General features: G+C 35.6%; 1 protein-coding gene across 6 annotated transcripts in view; it reads right to left on the reverse strand.

Moving 5' to 3' along the window:
* Nucleotides 1-18078, reverse strand: part of FAF1 (Fas associated factor 1) — a 529019-nt gene that overhangs the window by 231803 nt on the left and 279138 nt on the right. The window lies entirely within an intron of this gene.

Here is an 18078-nt window from a genome sequence, read left to right on the forward strand (position 1 = left end):
TCAGAGCCTGGAGCCCGCTTCAAATTCTATGTCTCTTTCTCTCTGCCCCTCCCCCTGCTTGTGCTTTTGGTCTCTGTCTCAAAAACAAACATTAAAATTTTTTTTAAAAGATATGAAAAGACAGATTATTTCTTTGATCTCACCCCAAATTAAAAACTACTTCAACAGCATATTTATTAACTGAGAGCCATCCATTAACATACTATTTAGGGTCTTCCTGAAAATAGAGTAATGATTCTTTTTAAATGCTGTTAAAGATGAAAAACTATTTTTCATCAACATGCAACATTATGCCTTTTCATTTTAAAAGGACAGGAGGTAAGTAACTTATCAGAATAAAGTGTTGGAAGGTTAAACTCTATGTTACCCAGTAATTAAGAGTTGTCATACTGGTCTTCAGCTTTTCTTCTAAACCGGTTACAGAAATTCTATTTTATTCTCAATGTACAAATTAAAAAAAATGACAAATCCTAAGAATGGAGAGATCATCCATCTTAATTAACTCTTCAAAGTTAGTTATGGGATTACCCGACTGTAACAAATGAAGCTAGTATTGAACATAATCTGTTCAATAATACCACTTCAATATAAAAAACAAGCAGCATTCGTTCATGTTTTAAAAATGCAGAAACCTAAAGTATCATGTTGTCTAATTACAGCATCTTGTATCACATTACTGTTTATTATACACAAACACATCTAAGTTATCCTTCCAGTGAAATAGAGATATATATTCACCAAGGAAAAGAAAAAAGCAAAACAAAAAACATGGAACTCAATCTATTTTTATCTCTAATGTACACCTGTGAAAAAGACTATGTAAGTGAGAACTGAGGAGCTTGGGGGCATGGTTTGGTCCCCACTCAATTCAAACAAACAGCTTTCTTCAGAGGTTCTTAGCAATGGCCTTTCTACCATGCAGTATTTTGTTTATGGTCAGTCACATTAAGTTTGGAAATTTTCGTTAGTTATTATCAACCCAACAATACAACCAAATGCAACTGGATAAACTTCTGACCACTTCCACTAGCTATGATTATTTTGTCATGCTTAAGGAGAAAGGTGTTCCATAAATACCTATCTATTATTATATTATCTATTATATTAATAAGAGAGAGGGAAAGGACAGAAGAGGGAGTATGAAACTTTATGCCTTAACACAAAATTCCTTTCTTAAAGTTATTTTTGAATTATGTTGTCTAGATACACTAAGTTTCATCAGCTATTTTTTGGGGGAAAAGGCAAGACAAATATTTACATCTGTTGGAAAGGTGGCAAGTCTACCCCAGCTTTGGAGAGTATACACAAATACTACGGATTGAGTATATAAACAAATAACTCTGGAGTGGGATTCTTTAAATTCCACCTTAATTCCAAATCACAACAATATGGTATTATGAAATAAACAGTATTTTTCTTCTTCTATTAACTCATCTGTAACTGCACTGAAATGAATAACATTCCTTTGCTATTCTAAGCCTGAAAAGCATGTTCTGGCTATAGTGTTATGTTGGTATAAAGCACAACGCCAGACTGATGTGCTGAACAAAAGTGATCAAAGTTAGAGTAATGTTAGACATTGCACAAGTATTTGGCTTCATTGTTCTTCCCAGAATGACATCTGTTAAGCAACTTGTCATAGAATAAACTGGTTAATGCAGACAGACCTTGGCTGAGATGGTACAACATAAAGCATATTAGGCTAATGTTTATTCCAATAAAAAAGCTAAATTGACAGTTTCTGAGATTTAGTGAAAAGAATCATGTACTAAACCACAACCACTAAGCAACAATTTAAGAGAAAACAAACTAGTTTTCTAAAAATAATTCTGTATTTTATCAAAGCTGTAACTATAGACAGATTTTACCATTGTATGAAAGAAAGATAAGTGATATGATAGCAAAAGTACAAAATGAGTGATGCTTTTACTAATGTAGATACTGAAATTCTAGTATCTTCATTGATAGTTTTATGGAATTAAAATTTTACACCACAATCTTGCAGAGAAGGAAAAAATCCCAAACGTACACAAAAGTTAAAAATTATTCTTTTAAGAGATTAGTATTCTAGGAAACCTGAATAACAAAATATAGCTGTGTATAAAATGATGCAGATGAATTTAAGGTCATCAGAAATCAAATGAAGAACACAGAGTTCTCTCAGAGAGGGAAGGAGGACAGAAAAACAGAGGAAGGAGAGCAAGAGATTGTGGGGACAAAGGCAGGACTATAGGGAAGGTGGAAAAGGGACAGGGAGGAACAGAGAAATTGAGAGTGACTAATTTGAGAGATTGGACAGCACTCAAGAGAGGCAGTAAGAACACACACAGGTTAGGCTGCTGTAGCTGGCATCCCCAGCTGCCATTATTGTGCTACTTCTGATGGAGTTTCATCTTTAGAGATTTGTGTTAAAATCCAGTTAAGGACAAGTGGCACTTCACAGGGTAACATTTCCTAAGGGCCTTTTTGTCTTACACATTTTCTTTGATCAGCATTGGCTCAATATTTTGCTGAACCTTCATAATCTTTTCAATTCTGGTTATACATTAAGCTCTAAATCTATGAGATTTCAGGCTGCTAAACTATGCAAATGTTTCAATTAGTTCTGAAGAAATTTAATAATTGCTTTGATTACCAGACGAACATTAAAGCTATGTTGCAAACTATACTGTATATGGATCAAGTATTCTAGGTTGACAATAGACTTTCCAGAGTTTGGAGATTTCTAGATTTCCTAAAAAGATAGTTTCATTTCTTCCCATTGCTTCAGATAAAATAGTTGTGACTAAGAAAAAAGATCAGATAAATTTGAAATAGTACAGAATATACTACTGATTTGTTTACTTGCTTTTCATTATTAATATCTGTTTATTATACTATAATTAATGTAAAAAGCTAAGCAGTGATCTTGACTTCAAACCTCACTATTTCCTCAATGTGGAAATTTCAGTGATAAACACAGCACTGGGGAAAGATCACTTTATTATGAACGTGTTTAATATAAAATTAAACATGATAATCATCTCCCACAAAGTTTTCTTTTGAGTTCCAAAAATTTTCAAACAATTTTATTTTTTAGTTAAATTTTATCAGAATTTTTTAGAAAAGAATTCTTAGGAAATTATTCTGCTTAAAGGCTAAATTGTGAGTCTCTAAGATTAGCCTCAAATGAGCTGTTTGTAGGTATTCAAATTGAAATATAAAAAACTTAGTAGATAACTTGTCAGCCTTAATAAAATCATTCTTTGTGTGTTAAATGTTGATCAAACTACTGAAAAACATTTCAGAGAATTTTAAATGTCATTCTGGTATTATCCAAGTGAAAGAAGATTCTGATAGAAAAGTCACAAGGTTTGAGGTATTATGGCATAATGAGAAGAGAGAACTAGATTTCTAGTCCTAATGTTGCCCAGCTGTTATTGTGGGCAAGCTGGTGAAATCTTTCTGAGACTTAGTTCATTCAATATCAGAAGAGAATAAAACAAGATCACTTCTAATTTTCAGAGTTCTAAAATCCTCTGATTTTGTGACAGTATTGGAGTTAATTCTAGGAACAGGAAGAGCTAAACATAATGTAAGACAAGCAAGTAATGAGGGAAAGTTTAAAATCATTCAATGCTAGAATACGGAAGAAAAATAGTAAAAAGTCAATAGATCAAAAAGGAAAACTGTAGATAATTTCAGGTAAAAAACACAAATATTATATATAATAAGCATATTAGGTGAATTTTTTTCCTTAGATGAGAAAAGTCTGAGCTTTTGCTTTTTTTTTTTTTTTTAATTTTTTTTTCAACGTTTTTATTTATTTTTGGGACAGAGAGAGACAGAGCATGAACGGGGGAGGGGCAGAGAGAGAGGGAGACACAGAATCGGAAACAGGCTCCAGGCTCTGAGCCATCAGCCCAGAGCCTGATGCGGGGCTCGAACCCACGGACCGCGAGATCGTGACCTGGCTGAAGTCGGACGCCCAACCGACTGCGCCACCCAGGCGCCCCTGAGCTTTTGCTTTTATCACACTAAAAAGTCTACATTTTTTTAAAAGGCCACATAACATTTTCCTCTCGTGAGATTCATTTAAAAATTAAGCCTGTCATGTTGGTTTCCCATATAACTACTCCATGAACCAAATGTTATCATTCAGGCTATGGATTTGCCAGACTACCACTAACTAAAACAGTTGTAAAGTGCTATTAACTTATGTCAACATCTTTAAAATTTTGAAATCTGGCCCAAGATTCTTAACATATCCAACATTTTAATAAAAATAGAAACAAAATACTTAATTGCCATGGGATTAGAACAGCTACCAATTTATGAGCATTCTAGTTCTCACATTTTTTGAATTAAGAATACTAGGGCAGATTACAACCCTTACCAAAAGGCACCCTGAAACTACAATCATTCTCTAACCAATATTAGAAGGCCTTTGGTCATATTAGAATGTGAATTTATCCAAATTTTAAATATATCAAACTTTGAACTCCAAGTATTTCACACTATCAAATGATGCTCTGGTTAAGAGTTTGCTAAATAATAACTGCACTGAAGAAATAAGAATTTGTGTGGGGGTGTTTAAATCAAAATAAAGCATACAGACTAGGCTTACTTCCAGTTTCCTAGCAGTCTTTGGTGCTCTGAAAGGCTTATACTTAAAAAACCAATCATTCCTGATCCAGACTGGGTTTTGTACACATACTTCATATCTAAGGACTTTTCTTTTTCTTCTTTTCTTAACATATTATATACTCATCCCAGTTGCAGATGGATTTGTTTTACTAAGATGCAAGTTAAAACCCTCCTAAAAACCCTTCCTGAACAAAAACACTTGAAACCGGATGGTGCAAGGGGAATGAGAAGGTGGCATCAGTAATCAAATGTTAATTAGCAAGCTTTTTTCCCCCTTCCCTCAGGGCTGGCCTGTGTTGGAGAATTCAAATCAGAAATCAATGCTCCAAGTGTTTAACTATTACTTCTTCTCATTAACCATTTAAAAGACTCAGCAATTCTCTCCTCATAAAAACAGTAACTGGAGACATTTCTTTTTCTCAAATACCATCTTTCCAGAAAACAATGAAGATGTTGTTTGAAGAAAACTATAAAATTGAAGTTGCTTTCAATTAGGCTTTGAACTAACTGTATTCCGCTCTTTAAAATATCTTTTGGCTCTGAATTCTTCGTTCTAACAACTGTAACTAAGTTTTGCTTTGTATACCATACTTAAAAACTTATTCCACTTCTTACCTGTCAGTAAGGAAGTTTGACAATTGGCATTTTAAAAGATAACTGGGAATGATGACAATCAAACCAATCAAATATGGAAATGCATCTGAATGCATTTACTCGGAAATGGATTTTAGCATCCTGCAAAATTACCAAGGATAAGATTTAACACTTACATTAGAAAAATGGTTATATTCATAATTCCCTTTCCTAAAATTTTGGTGTGGGTGAAAATGATGTAAAAATTGCAAAGTTAGGCCATATTTTTTTTTCAATATATGAAATTTATTGTCAAATTGGTTTCCATACAACACCCAGTGCTCATCCCCAAAGGTGCCCTCAATACCCAGCACCCACCTTTCCCTCCCTCCCACCCCCCATCAACCCTCAGTTTGTTCTCAGTTTTTAAGAGTCTCTTATGCTTTGGCTCTCTCCCACTCTAACCTTTTTTTTTTTTTTTCCCTTCCCCTCCCCCATGGGTTTCTGTTAAGTTTCTCAAGATCCACATAAGAGTGAACACATATGGTATCTGTCTTTCTCTGTATGGCTTATTTCACTTAGCATAACACTCTCCAGTTCCACCCACGTTGCTACAAAGGGCCATATTTCATTCTTTCTCATTGCCACGTAGTACTCCATTGTGTATATAAACCACAATTTCTTTATCCATTCATCAGTTGATGGACATTTAGGCTCTTTCCATCATTTGGCTATTGTTGAGAGTGCTGCTATAAACATTGGGGTACAAGTGCCCCTATGCATCAGCACTCCTGTAGCCCTTGGGTAAATTCCTAGCAGTGCTACTGCTGGGTCATAGGGTAGGTCTATTTTTAATTTTTTGAGGAACCTCCACACTGTTTTCCAAGAGTGGCTGCACCAGTTTGCATTCCCACCAACAGTGCAAGAGGGTTCCCATTTCTCCACATCCTCTCCAGCATCTATAGTCTCCTGATTTGTTCATTTTAGCCACTCTGACTGGCGTGAGGTGATATCTGAGTATGGTTTTGATTTGTATTTTGTTAGGCCTTATTTAAAGTGACTGAACTAGCCTGCTTGGGATTCTCTCTCCCTCTCTCTCTGTCCCTCCCTACTCACTCTCTCTCAAAATAAATAAACTTAATTAAAAAAAATAAAAAAATAAAAAAAATAAAGTGACTGAACTAATGATAATAAGTTTATTAAAATAAATTTGTGGGGCACCCAGGTGGCTCAGTCAGTTAAGCGTCTGACTCTCCATCTCAGCTCAGGTCATGATCTCACAGTTTGTGAGTTTGAGCCCCTGCAAAAAGCAGGCAAAAAGCCTGCTTGAGATTCTCTTTTTCCCTCTCTCTCTGCCCCTCCCCTGCTTGCTGGCACGCAGGTGCTCTCTTTCTCTCTCTCTAAATAAATACATTAAAAAAAATAGTTTGAAATAAGTTCGTATCTTAAGCTAAAGGTTAAACCTGAATTTTAAAAGAGAATTCCTAAGGTACTAAGATGAGCAAGGCTGAGAATGTTTCTCAAATAGGAAAGATGCTAACTTTTAAGAGCTTTCTGGAAAAACAAAAGGTTTAGAGAAATTGTGAAGTTGCAGAAGTTGAAATCATAAACAATAAATACAATAAATACAACTCTGTATAAATTAAAACTCTGTGTTTTAATCAGCCCTCAAGGTAATTCTTACTAAGCCAAGTTTAAGAAGCACTGTTTTAAGATGTATGAGTTATAGGCTTTCCCAGATAACCATACCTCTCTAGTATACTCATTCTAAAGTCCCTCTGAATTTGTGCCTAATGTAGCCAATCCTTTTTGAGAACAATTATGGTTAACAATGATTTGTTGCAAAAATTCTAGACAGGCTATAATTTTATTTGAATGATAAAGCGATCATTGTTAGTCTAAGAAACTAATGACACCCTACTACTTCTTTACCACAGACTTTATAGCACTGAAATAATTGATAATGTCTTCACCATTGAGAATCTGTGCTTTTCTTCAGTTTTTCTACCTTAAACTAAGTGATTGCTTTCTGGCTATAATATGTATTTGGACATTGTAGTAAAACTGCAAATCCACAATAAATGATCTACTGGTCACACTAAATAAACTTGGAAGACACCTGTATACATCAGCTGAATTAAGAAATGTTCCTAAACATCAGAAAACTATATTTGGGGGCACCTGGATGGCTCAGTCGGTTGAACATCTGACTTCGGTTCAGGTCATGATCTCACAGTTGAGATTGATCCCCACATCGGACTCACTGCTGTCAGCCTGGAACCCACTTTGGATCCTCTATCCCCCTCTCCCTGCTGCTCCCCTGCTTGTGCTCTCTCTCTTAAAAATACATAAACATTTGGGATGCCTGGGTGGTTCAGTCAGTTAGGCATCTGACTTTGGCTCAGGTCATGATGTCACAGTTCCTGAGTTTGAGCCCCATGTCAGGCTCTGTGCTGACAGCTCAGAGCCTGGAGCCTGCTTCAGATTCTGTTTCCCTTTCTCTCTGCCCCTCCCCTACTTGTACTCTGTCTCTCTCTCTCTCTTAAAAGTAAATAAACATTAAAAAAATTTTAATACATAAACATTAAAAAAATAAAGGAAACTATGTTAGAAGCAAATGAAAAGTTTGTTTGTTTTTTGTCTCCCTCATAGACTAGCTGAAACAAGACCCAAAGGAAAAATAACAGAAGGTTAACCTCCTATGAGTCAGTCAAGACCTTGTCTTACAGAGCAATATCTCCTCTCTATACTTTATGGAAACAGTAAGAGAGTGCAGTTTTTCCAACTATTTAATGGCCCAATAGAAACAAATACTTTTTTAATGCCTGCAATGAATGTATCAGTCATTCAATAAATGCTCTTAAAATTTCCCTTTATTATTTTTTTGAAAGAATTTATAAAAAGTTTATTTTTGTATTAGCCAGCACACATCAAACATTTCTTTTAATTTTCATTTTATTTTTAAGTAAACTCTACACCCAACATGGGGCTTGAACTCATGACCCCGAGATCAAGAGTAATATGCTCTACTGACTGAGTCGGCCAGGCACCCCAAACTATCATAACTTTAAATTTTTTTTTTCAATGTTTATTTATTTTTGACAGAGAGAGACAGAGCACGAACGGGGGAGGGGCAGAGAGAGAGGGAGACACAGAATCGGAAACAGGCTCCAGGCTCTGAGCCATCAGCCCAGAGCCTGACGCGGGGCTCGAACTCACGGACCGCGAGATCATGACCTGGCTGAAGTCGGACGCTTAACCGACTGCGCCACCCAGGCGCCCCTGTCATAACTTTTAAAGCTAACTTTGTTGGTGCCTCTGGCAAGCTCAGTCAGTAGAGAATCGACTCTTGATCTCTCCCTTTTAAAATCAGGTAAATTAAGGCACCTGGGTGGCTCAGTCAGTTAAGCAACCAACGCCTGGTTTTGGCTCAGGTCATGATCTCACGGTTTGTGAGTTCGAGCCCTGTGTGTTAGGCTCCACAGGTGGCAGTGTGGAGTCTGCTTGGGATTCTCTCTCTCTGCCCCTCCCCTGACTGCACAGTCTCTTTCTCTCTCAAAATTAATAAATTAAAAAAAAAAGTAATGAGTAAAAAAAAGTAAATGAGTCAATTTATAACTCCTTCCACAATGGAAAACACCAATTAAGTCAAAAGTCAATCCTAGAAATAACTAGAGCAATTATAAGAACATTTTTAGAAGTTTTACTTTAACTTAAAACCATTTTATAAAGTTCAATTTTATGCACTACTTCAAAGATTGATTATGTAAACCAAGAAATACTTGTATATCCAAAATGTTTTGATTTTTAAGTCTGAATTTTAGCAGACAATTTGATATAATGTCAGATGCAGTGTACATGTTAATCTTAAGGATATAATTATGTATAAAACCAAATTTATAAACCAATTTATTCCTATAGCTATAGGGATATTCAATGCACCTAGTATATCATCAGACACATGCAAAACTGGCACCATTCTTAATATCCAAAAATAGGATAATTAAATAAATAAGTAAAATATCATGCATCCACTAAAATGGTGATGTAGAACCAGGGTCAGTCAAGTACAGCCCAGAGGCCAAATTTGGTCTGCTATATTTGTAAATAAAGTTGTACTGGAATACCACCACTTCCATTTATTTATATATTGTCTGCGGCTGCTTCTGAATTACCATGATGGCAGAGCTGAGTAGATGTAACAGAGGCTATATGGCCTGCAAAGCCTAAAATATTTACTATTTAGCCCTTTACAGAAGAAGTTTGCTGACCCTGATGTAGAAGAATATTTACTAACATTAAAAGTTGTTACATATTAGAAAAACGAGGCTATAAAATTATGTACATTTCTGCTTATTATATATATATATGCATACTATGTGCACAGAAAATAAGATACATAATAAATGCACAGAAAAAAAGATACATAATAAAGGTAAAATTTGTTCTCTCAGTGTCATGGGATTATGAGTTAATTTCATTTCATTTTTATCTTTTTGAAGTTTCCATTACTTCTGTAACAAGAATTTTGTTTTGTTTGTTTTTATTCAGAGTAAAGACATGCCCTTGGAGACAGAACAACCTGGTTTTCATTTCAGCTATGCTACTAATTATAAGTAACCCTGAACAAAGGAAAGGGGAAGGAAAGAGACACAAATGAACATTTGTTCAGTATCTTCTACAAACCAGGAACTTGGTTTTAACATATCATTTTCACAATAACCTTTACATATACTACTATCTTCATTTTACAAATGAGCAAACTGAAGCTCAGAGACAACAAATAAGTTATTCCAGTTAATAAATGGTGAGATTAGGGTTTAATTTAGTTTTCTGAGGTTCTGAAGTCTAGATTCTTTCACCACTATAGCGTATCTTCTCTTAGCCTAAATTTCCTCTTCTGTAAAATAAAGGGTTATAATAAATTATCTTTAAAATTCTTTTCTACCTGACACTTTTATAATTGTAGTGTGTAAGAATTTTCTATGAGACCTTTTACACTTACTCTAAATGATGGGCATTAAGTGGTAACAAGTAAGAGTGACCAACTATGAATAAAACCTCTGTCATGAGACCAAGAGAGCCTTTTCAGACCTGTTGTGCTGTAATAGGCAATAAAGAGCAAGTTACAGGCTACACATTTTTGTACTTTTAAGTGCTATAGAGGAATGACAACTGCCAGATCAAATAGAAACTTGTTATTGTTTCAACAATTGAATGCGGCCTTCACAGTAAGAGGGCAGTTCCTGGTGTCACACACAGCTGGGAAAGAAATAGCAAGATAAAAAATTTTCAAGGAAAATAAATCAAGGCAAGAGGAGAACAGTTAAAACAGTAAACTTCATAAAGTGAGGGGTAGCAAAAACTCTTTCTCATATAAGCTTTTGCCCAAAGCCTTGATTTTCCAACCCATGCTAATGTAAGAGTTTTGGCTGGAATAAAAGAATATGAAGACATTTATACTTTGGGCCTGCTGATATTCTACTTTGCCAAAATACAGTAAATCAATTATGCCCTACCTCATTATTCTAGTTTTCCTTCTCTCAACGTTGGGCACTCTTAACCAATTCCTCTTCTATGCTTTTGATTTGGCCAAGTGAAACTCTGGTCAAGCATTTGTTTTATTTGCAACCTCTACATGTTCTAATGTAAAATTGTGGGGCATTGGCATTGATCTACCCTACCAATTTGTTTTCTTATAGAATTGCATTTCCTTTTAAATTTTTTATACACACAAATACAGAAATTAAACTACTTGCCCAAATGTCATTCAGTTAGTTAACATCTAGGTCTGGATGATAATGCAGATTTTTAAAATTCTTAATCCATTTCTTCTTTCCTGTTAATTTTTTTTTTTTTTTTTTAAATAAGAAAAGACCATTGCCTCTCTAGCAACTTCAAGTTCTTAAAAGTGCTGCCAATCCTACTGTTTGGGGCAAAGATCGTCTTTATATTTTGATGAAAACTGCGTACCCTTTCCCATTCTGGTAGCACTACACTCATGCTCAGACATGATGTTTATGTTTGCTTTGCTGCTTTCTGTTGCCCATCCAGGCCTTTGCCTTTCTCTGAGATGCTGAAAAAAGTGGTGGGAACCATCAGCAATGGAAGCTCAGTCTATAATCAGGTCTCTTATAATTTTATCTTTTCTTGTTAACAAAAAAATGCAAAAAACAAAGACAACAAAGGGACTCAGTGTTGGGGTCTGAATACTAAAGTGGCCTGGGGGTGTGGCTCATCAAGTGAAAATAAACCATTCAAGTCATCCACATCAAGGAGAAAGTTTGGGAACAACTAGGCCAGTGTTTGCATTTGGGGCCCTGGAGTCAGGAGAGTTACACTTCCCTTCACTCTGCTTAACCAAGGCACCAGAGACAACCTATTTAACCTCTCCTTTCGGACATATTAAGTAATCTCTTCCAAAGAACAACGCTGAGAGATATTGAAGTATACCTGGTTAGGTTTTCTGATTTTTACTTGCTAGTTTCCAAGATCAGCTTTCAGTATTACTCTCTCCAAGAGATATGTGGGTGGGAAGGCAGGGAGGATATAGTAAGGAAAGTAGCTGCCATGGCTAAGAGCAAGGTTGTATTAAGACAATAGGCACCAAAATCGCATACCTAGTTAATTTTAGGTGAATGAGATAGAGTTGGATGCTGATTCCAAGGGACAATTTAATTAAAGCTTATCAAAGTGAATTGACACTATGAACTAAAGTCTAATACTGCACACCAAATCCAAACTAAGGACTGATACTGCCAATACTCAGAAGCTCCATACAACTGGCTTTTAATTAAGGCAGTTACAATCCGATCCCAAGGATTTCGCTCTTAGGGCTGGCTCTGAAATGTAAATATAGTTATTTTAGAAAGAAAATAACAGGAATACCCTAGCATTCCACTTAATGTATAACTAAGATCAGAGAATTTCTTTTTTAAATCACGATTCATTAAATAAGCAGTCATTCTAAATAAACTGTCTGAAGTCTCCTGTTTAAAAAAAATTACTCCTATTTATTCATTAACAAAGCTATTCCTTAGCTCATCCCTGCCATAACCTACTCTATTCAAAACCATATGGGAAAGGACATTAAAAAACCGCCACAAACCATGGACTTCTGGTATTAGTGCTACACACTGCATACCCCTATTCATTATTCTACCTCCCTTGTTTAATCTATCATTAAGATTCAGTGACCCTACACTAAATTTAAAGCAGATCCTTCCTTCCTCCCATGCCTAAATTCACATACTTTTCTAGTTGGGGATGCCCTCAAGTATTAACAACTCTACGGGGTTTCTCTAATCTCAGCTCTGAACTATGTCATGCTATAGAACCAAGAAATTGCTGTTTTACATCTCTAACTATGGAGGCTTCCATATAAAAGGACCATATAATTTACTTAATAAGATAAAGGGGGAAAAATCACCATTTAATAAGTATTTTTTTCATTGTATATGGTAAAAGAGGCGCATGGAGACACTGTCATATGCTATGTTGTTTTACAAGTTAATATTACCTACAGGCATTACTTCAACTGTATTTATCACAGAACTCAGAGTTTTAAATAACGATGAAAATGTCAGGTGTTGACTATCTTAATAAATGGAAAAACAAATGAAAAAAGAACATGCTGATTTAAATATATAGTTGATAAAACAATCATTTTGGGGAAAAGAGATTTCAAGAAATTAGCAACGTAATGTTTCTAGAAAATATTAAACTTCATTTTCAAATTAGAAACAAAAAAATCTAATGTACAATGTGGCAAAATAAAGAGTAAGGAGTCACGTGTATGACGGTCTATCAGTGCTAACAGTGATACAGTGATGTCAGATATGTTCTATATCTGTGTTGTCCAATAAGGTGGCCACTAGTCCCAATGCGACTGCTAAGCATTAAAACCTAGCTAGCTAGTGTAGTTGAGTAAGGAACATAATTTAAACTTAAATTGCCACATGCGAATAGTACCTATCCTACTGAACAGTCTATTAAGATTACTTAAGAAAGTGAAGAATACAGAGCAACATAAAAACATACCACTGATAAAACTATACACTTACATACTTCATCTCATTCTTATTTCTTTATAGTCAATACACAAAGGTAGAAATATTGTGCTAAATTAATTTTTCACATGTATACTTTTGTTGTTCTTGATGTTATTTTAAAGTAGCCTAATAAGTATAAATAAGAATTATATGCTTTAGTATTCTGAAATTGAAGGAACTGTGATAGCATACACATAAATGAAACCTTACTTGAAAAAAAAGAGCAATAATGGGCTATAATATAATCATTAAATATCCAAGAGAGTCAAATATTCTTTATTTAAAAATGTTACGTTTGATTTACATAGCTGCCACATTATGTAGGTCTAATTATTCATCAGTTCGTTCCTTCATTCATTCACAAAATGGTTACCTGGGAACAATTACAATGATTCAGATGCTACTACAACAAATCATGTTAACTGTACACCTGGCAGCAGCATCTCATTTAAGAGAGTGATGATTCAAAATTAATTCCTTCTTTTTGGGCCAAGATTCCTAAAGCATTCATAGAAGCAGAGCTGGGAAGGGGCATCTGGGTGGCTCAGTTGGTTAGGCATCCGACTCTTGATTTCAGCTCAGATCATGATCTTGAGGTTTGTGAGACAGAGCCCTGCTCTTGACAGTGCGGAGCCTGCTTGGGATTCTCTTTCTGCCCCCTCCCTCTGTGCACACATGCTTTTTCTCTCTCAAAATAAATAAACTGAAGAATTAAAAAAAAAAACAGCTGGAAAGAGACATATAATGGATGCTATAACTACTACCAGCCTTAAACCCAGTTCCTTATTGATTCAGTAAGTTCTTACGTCAGTGATTACAATACAGCAAAGAAAGTGCTGGGTGAACAAGATTCAGACGTCTATACTCCCTTAAGGAACTACATCTGGTTGGTAAGAAAATATGTGAGAATAGCTTATTTACAGTACAAATATACTTGTTACAGGTTTTTTTTAAGGTAAATAAAATGACTGAATGAATAGAAAAAAATGCAGATGGGACCAGAGAAAAGAGTTAAGAATTAAATATAAAACATTTCTCCTCCTTTAAAAAGTAGATCATTTTTTATTAATGCTAAAAATTAGGGTGACATTATAAAAATACTTTCAAGGAAAGTACATAATGCACTACTAATAAAGTACTAGGAGAATTTCTCACTGGATTTCATAAGCAACAGATAAACCTGTTCTAAGTTTAACAAGTACATTCATTGAGTGCTAATAACTCATGAGCATTCATATGGTTGTCCAGCCAGTCAAAAAATATCTGAGTGGCTACAATGAGGATGGTACTATTTTGTAGTAGTTACTAAGAGACAAAGTCTCTGCCTTCATGGAATTTAAATTCATTCTAAAGTATGTGTATGGCAGGTGGGGGTGGGCGGTAAGGAAGGAGACAGAAAATAAGTAAATACATAACAAGATAATTTCAGGTTAGGTAAATTCTATGAAGGGTGATACTAGATTCCTACCAGTCATTCTCTACTTTAGGTGAGTTGAATCCTGAATGAGAAGGTACTTATCCCAGAAAGAGTGTTCCAGACAGAGAAACATGAAATGCAAAGGTACTGACAGGTGCTTTATATACATGTATATACTCTCTAATTCTTGCTATCAAGTTTCACCTAGCTTTTATTTATTTATTTTAACAGAAAAAGCATCTGAAGACTCAAACTCTCCAAGTAAGCAGAAACAGGATTCAAAAAGGAATCTATGGGACTCTGAGGCACTTTCTCTTTTTCACCTCACTATGATACTTCCTCCAAAACTCAAACTACAAAAGTCTGTTCTTCGAGAGCCTGAGTGGCTCAGTCGGTTATGCATCTGACTTTGGCTCAGGTCATGGTCTTGAGGTTTGTGGATTCAAGCCCCATGTCGGGCTTTGTGCTGACAGGTCAGAGCCTGGAGCCTGCTTCAGATTCTGTGTCTCCCTCTCTCTCTGTCCCTCCCCCACTTACACTTTGTTTCTCTCTCTCTCTCAAAAATAAGTAAACGTTTAAAAAAACTTCAAAAAAGAAAAGTTTGTGTGTTTTCAGTAGATTATTACTGCCCCCTCTATATTGCCAAAAAATGTTACCCATGCTGATCACTTACTTGCCTAACTCTTCATTCATAGATTGGGTCATGCATTAGTTCAACTAGACTAAATAATCATAAATCCCAAATTACTGTCAGCTACAAATTAATAAAGTTTATTATACTAATAGCTAACTCAAAGGGATATTTCAGAGATTCTGATCAAAGATACCCTGTCTTCAAACACAGCTGGGTGTTGTTTGTATGTTTTAGCTCAAGTGAATAGATATTGTCATGTATTCCAAAATAAATGGCAAGTGCATTTGATCATATTTTATCTTTTGTCATGTTTCACTGCATTATGCCAGTACTGAATAAATTTGAGGGTATCTACTCTTGAAAATTGTGGCAGCCTGGCAATCACATCCAAGAAAAGCCAGTTATTTGAGAGCAACATTCTCTGACACCCCAATATTACCACACCTTCTTCATGCTCTAAATCGAAAAAGAGGACAGGAATAGCTGTTGCTAAAGCACAGCTAGACCCCTATTACCTTGTACATTTATTTTTTTTTTTTTAAACGTTTTTTATTTATTTTTGGGACAGAGCGAGACAGAGCATGAACGGGGGAGGGGCAGAGAGAGAGGGAGACACAGAATCGGAAACAGGCTCCAGGCTCTGGGCCATCAGCCCAGAGCCCGACGCGGGGCTCGAACCCACAGACCGTGAGATCGTGACCTGGCTGAAGTCGGATGCTTAACCGACTGCGCCACCCAGGCGCCCCTACCTTGTACATTTAAAAGTAAATCTGGTAAACTTTCTATACTTTGTATATGTTTATGGCTCTTTAATTCATGTATTCAACGAACATTTGTTGGGCACTTCTGAATTCTGTCTCTGACAGGCATTAGAGTAGCCTTCTCAAATGCAAGTGTACAGAGCAGCTAGAGACGTAACATAAATGGGTGAAATGTGATGGGCAAATGGCATTTAGTTTTAGTTTTGAGGAAGCAAAATTGGGGTGCTGGGGACTACAGTAAACTGGAGAGCATCTACTGAGGCACCTACTACTCTATAACAGCTGATTGCTGCTATGGAAAATCTGGGATTCGATGTTGCCAGAATTTTCTCATTCGTTGACAGAAGCCAGAAGCCAGGAATTCTGTTTTATTTTGTTGTTGTTGTTGTTGTTGTTTTACATGTGATGTGTCCAAACTTTTAAGTGTTGGCAACCAGTTCAAATATAAAACACTCTTGAACCAAAACTCGTAGCCAAACAAAACAGTCATTGCAGTTGCCAGTTTGCAACCTCTGCAAGAGAGATACAGGGTAGATAAAGACACAATATTCTTGCCTTAAGGGAAGTCACAGCCCTGTAAGGGTTACACTCAGAAACAAACATTCATGGTACAATATGATAACTATTACGATAAAGATATCAATAAAGCATTAGGAGTGCATAAAGAAGACTTAGCATAATGTCTTCTAGCTTTATCCATGTTGTTGCAAATGGCAAGATTTCAGTTTTTTTAAGGCTGAACAATATTCCGTTGTGTGTATAAATCATATTATCTTTATCCATTCATCTGGAGATGAGGCATCTGAGGCACAGAGAAGATATGTAACTTAACCAAGTTCATATAATAATAATAAATGCCTCCCTCTATTTTAATCCAATTGTAACATACATAAGACAATAAATTATACACTACAATATATACTTTTTCTATAGTAAAACTAACAATATGAATCAAGTGTTTCAGCGTTGTTAAAGTTCAACCATTACTATATGCACATTAATCACTCTGTAATTCAATAAATACCAAAGTAATTTGGTTTGGAAACTGTAGGGGCGCCTGGGTGGCTCAGTCAGTTGAGCGTCCGACTTTGGCTCAGGTCGTGATCTCACAGTCCGTGAGTTCGAGCCCTGCATCAGGCTCTGTGCTGACAGCTCAGAGCCTGGAGCCTGCTTCGGATTCTGTGTCTCCCTCTCTCTCTGACCCTCCCCCCATTCATGCTCTGTCTCTTTCTGTCTCAAAAATAAATAAACGTTAAAAAAAATTTTTTTAATTAAAAAAAAAGAAAAAAAAGAAACTAATATCACCAAGATAAACTAATACATACAGAAAAATGCTTAATTTCACTAGTAATTAAGAAAATGCAAATTAAAAAATACCATTCACACCTTTCAAATGGGTAACAACTAAAAATATTGACATAATCCATTGTTGATGTAACATGCATGCTCACATAGCTGGTAGGTAAAGAAGAAAGCAAAGCTTTTTTTGAGTGGGGACAATTTGGCAATATCTATCAAAATAAAATGAATGTAGCCTTCAACCCAGGCTACTGGTTATATCCCTGAACATATCCCTCAGTATCCCTACTAAATAGATGGCATTATTTCCACTTTACAGAGACAAATGACACCTAACAATTTGCCCAACTGATATACTTGCTTCTCTATGCAGATGTTTAACAATGAGAATGTAACATAGCCAAAACTAAATTATCCTCATATCTAGTCCTATTTTAATAAATGGCACTACCATTCAGTTACTCAACTCAAAAATTTAGGAATCATCTTTCATTTTCCCCTAATTCTCACCATTCATTCCTTTTAATCCATAACCAAAACAAGACTGCCACTGTCTCTCAGCTGGACTAGTACAAGAACTACCTCAAAATTGTAAGTGTTTTCACTTTTGCCTTCTGCAATCCATTCTACACAAAGCAGCAAAAACAGTATTTTTTTTTTTTAATTTTTTTTTTCAACGTTTATTTATTTTTGGGACAGAGACAGACAGAGCATGAA

This window comes from Lynx canadensis, chromosome C1 (assembly GCF_007474595.2).
Source record: "Lynx canadensis isolate LIC74 chromosome C1, mLynCan4.pri.v2, whole genome shotgun sequence".
NCBI lineage: Eukaryota > Metazoa > Chordata > Mammalia > Carnivora > Felidae > Lynx > Lynx canadensis.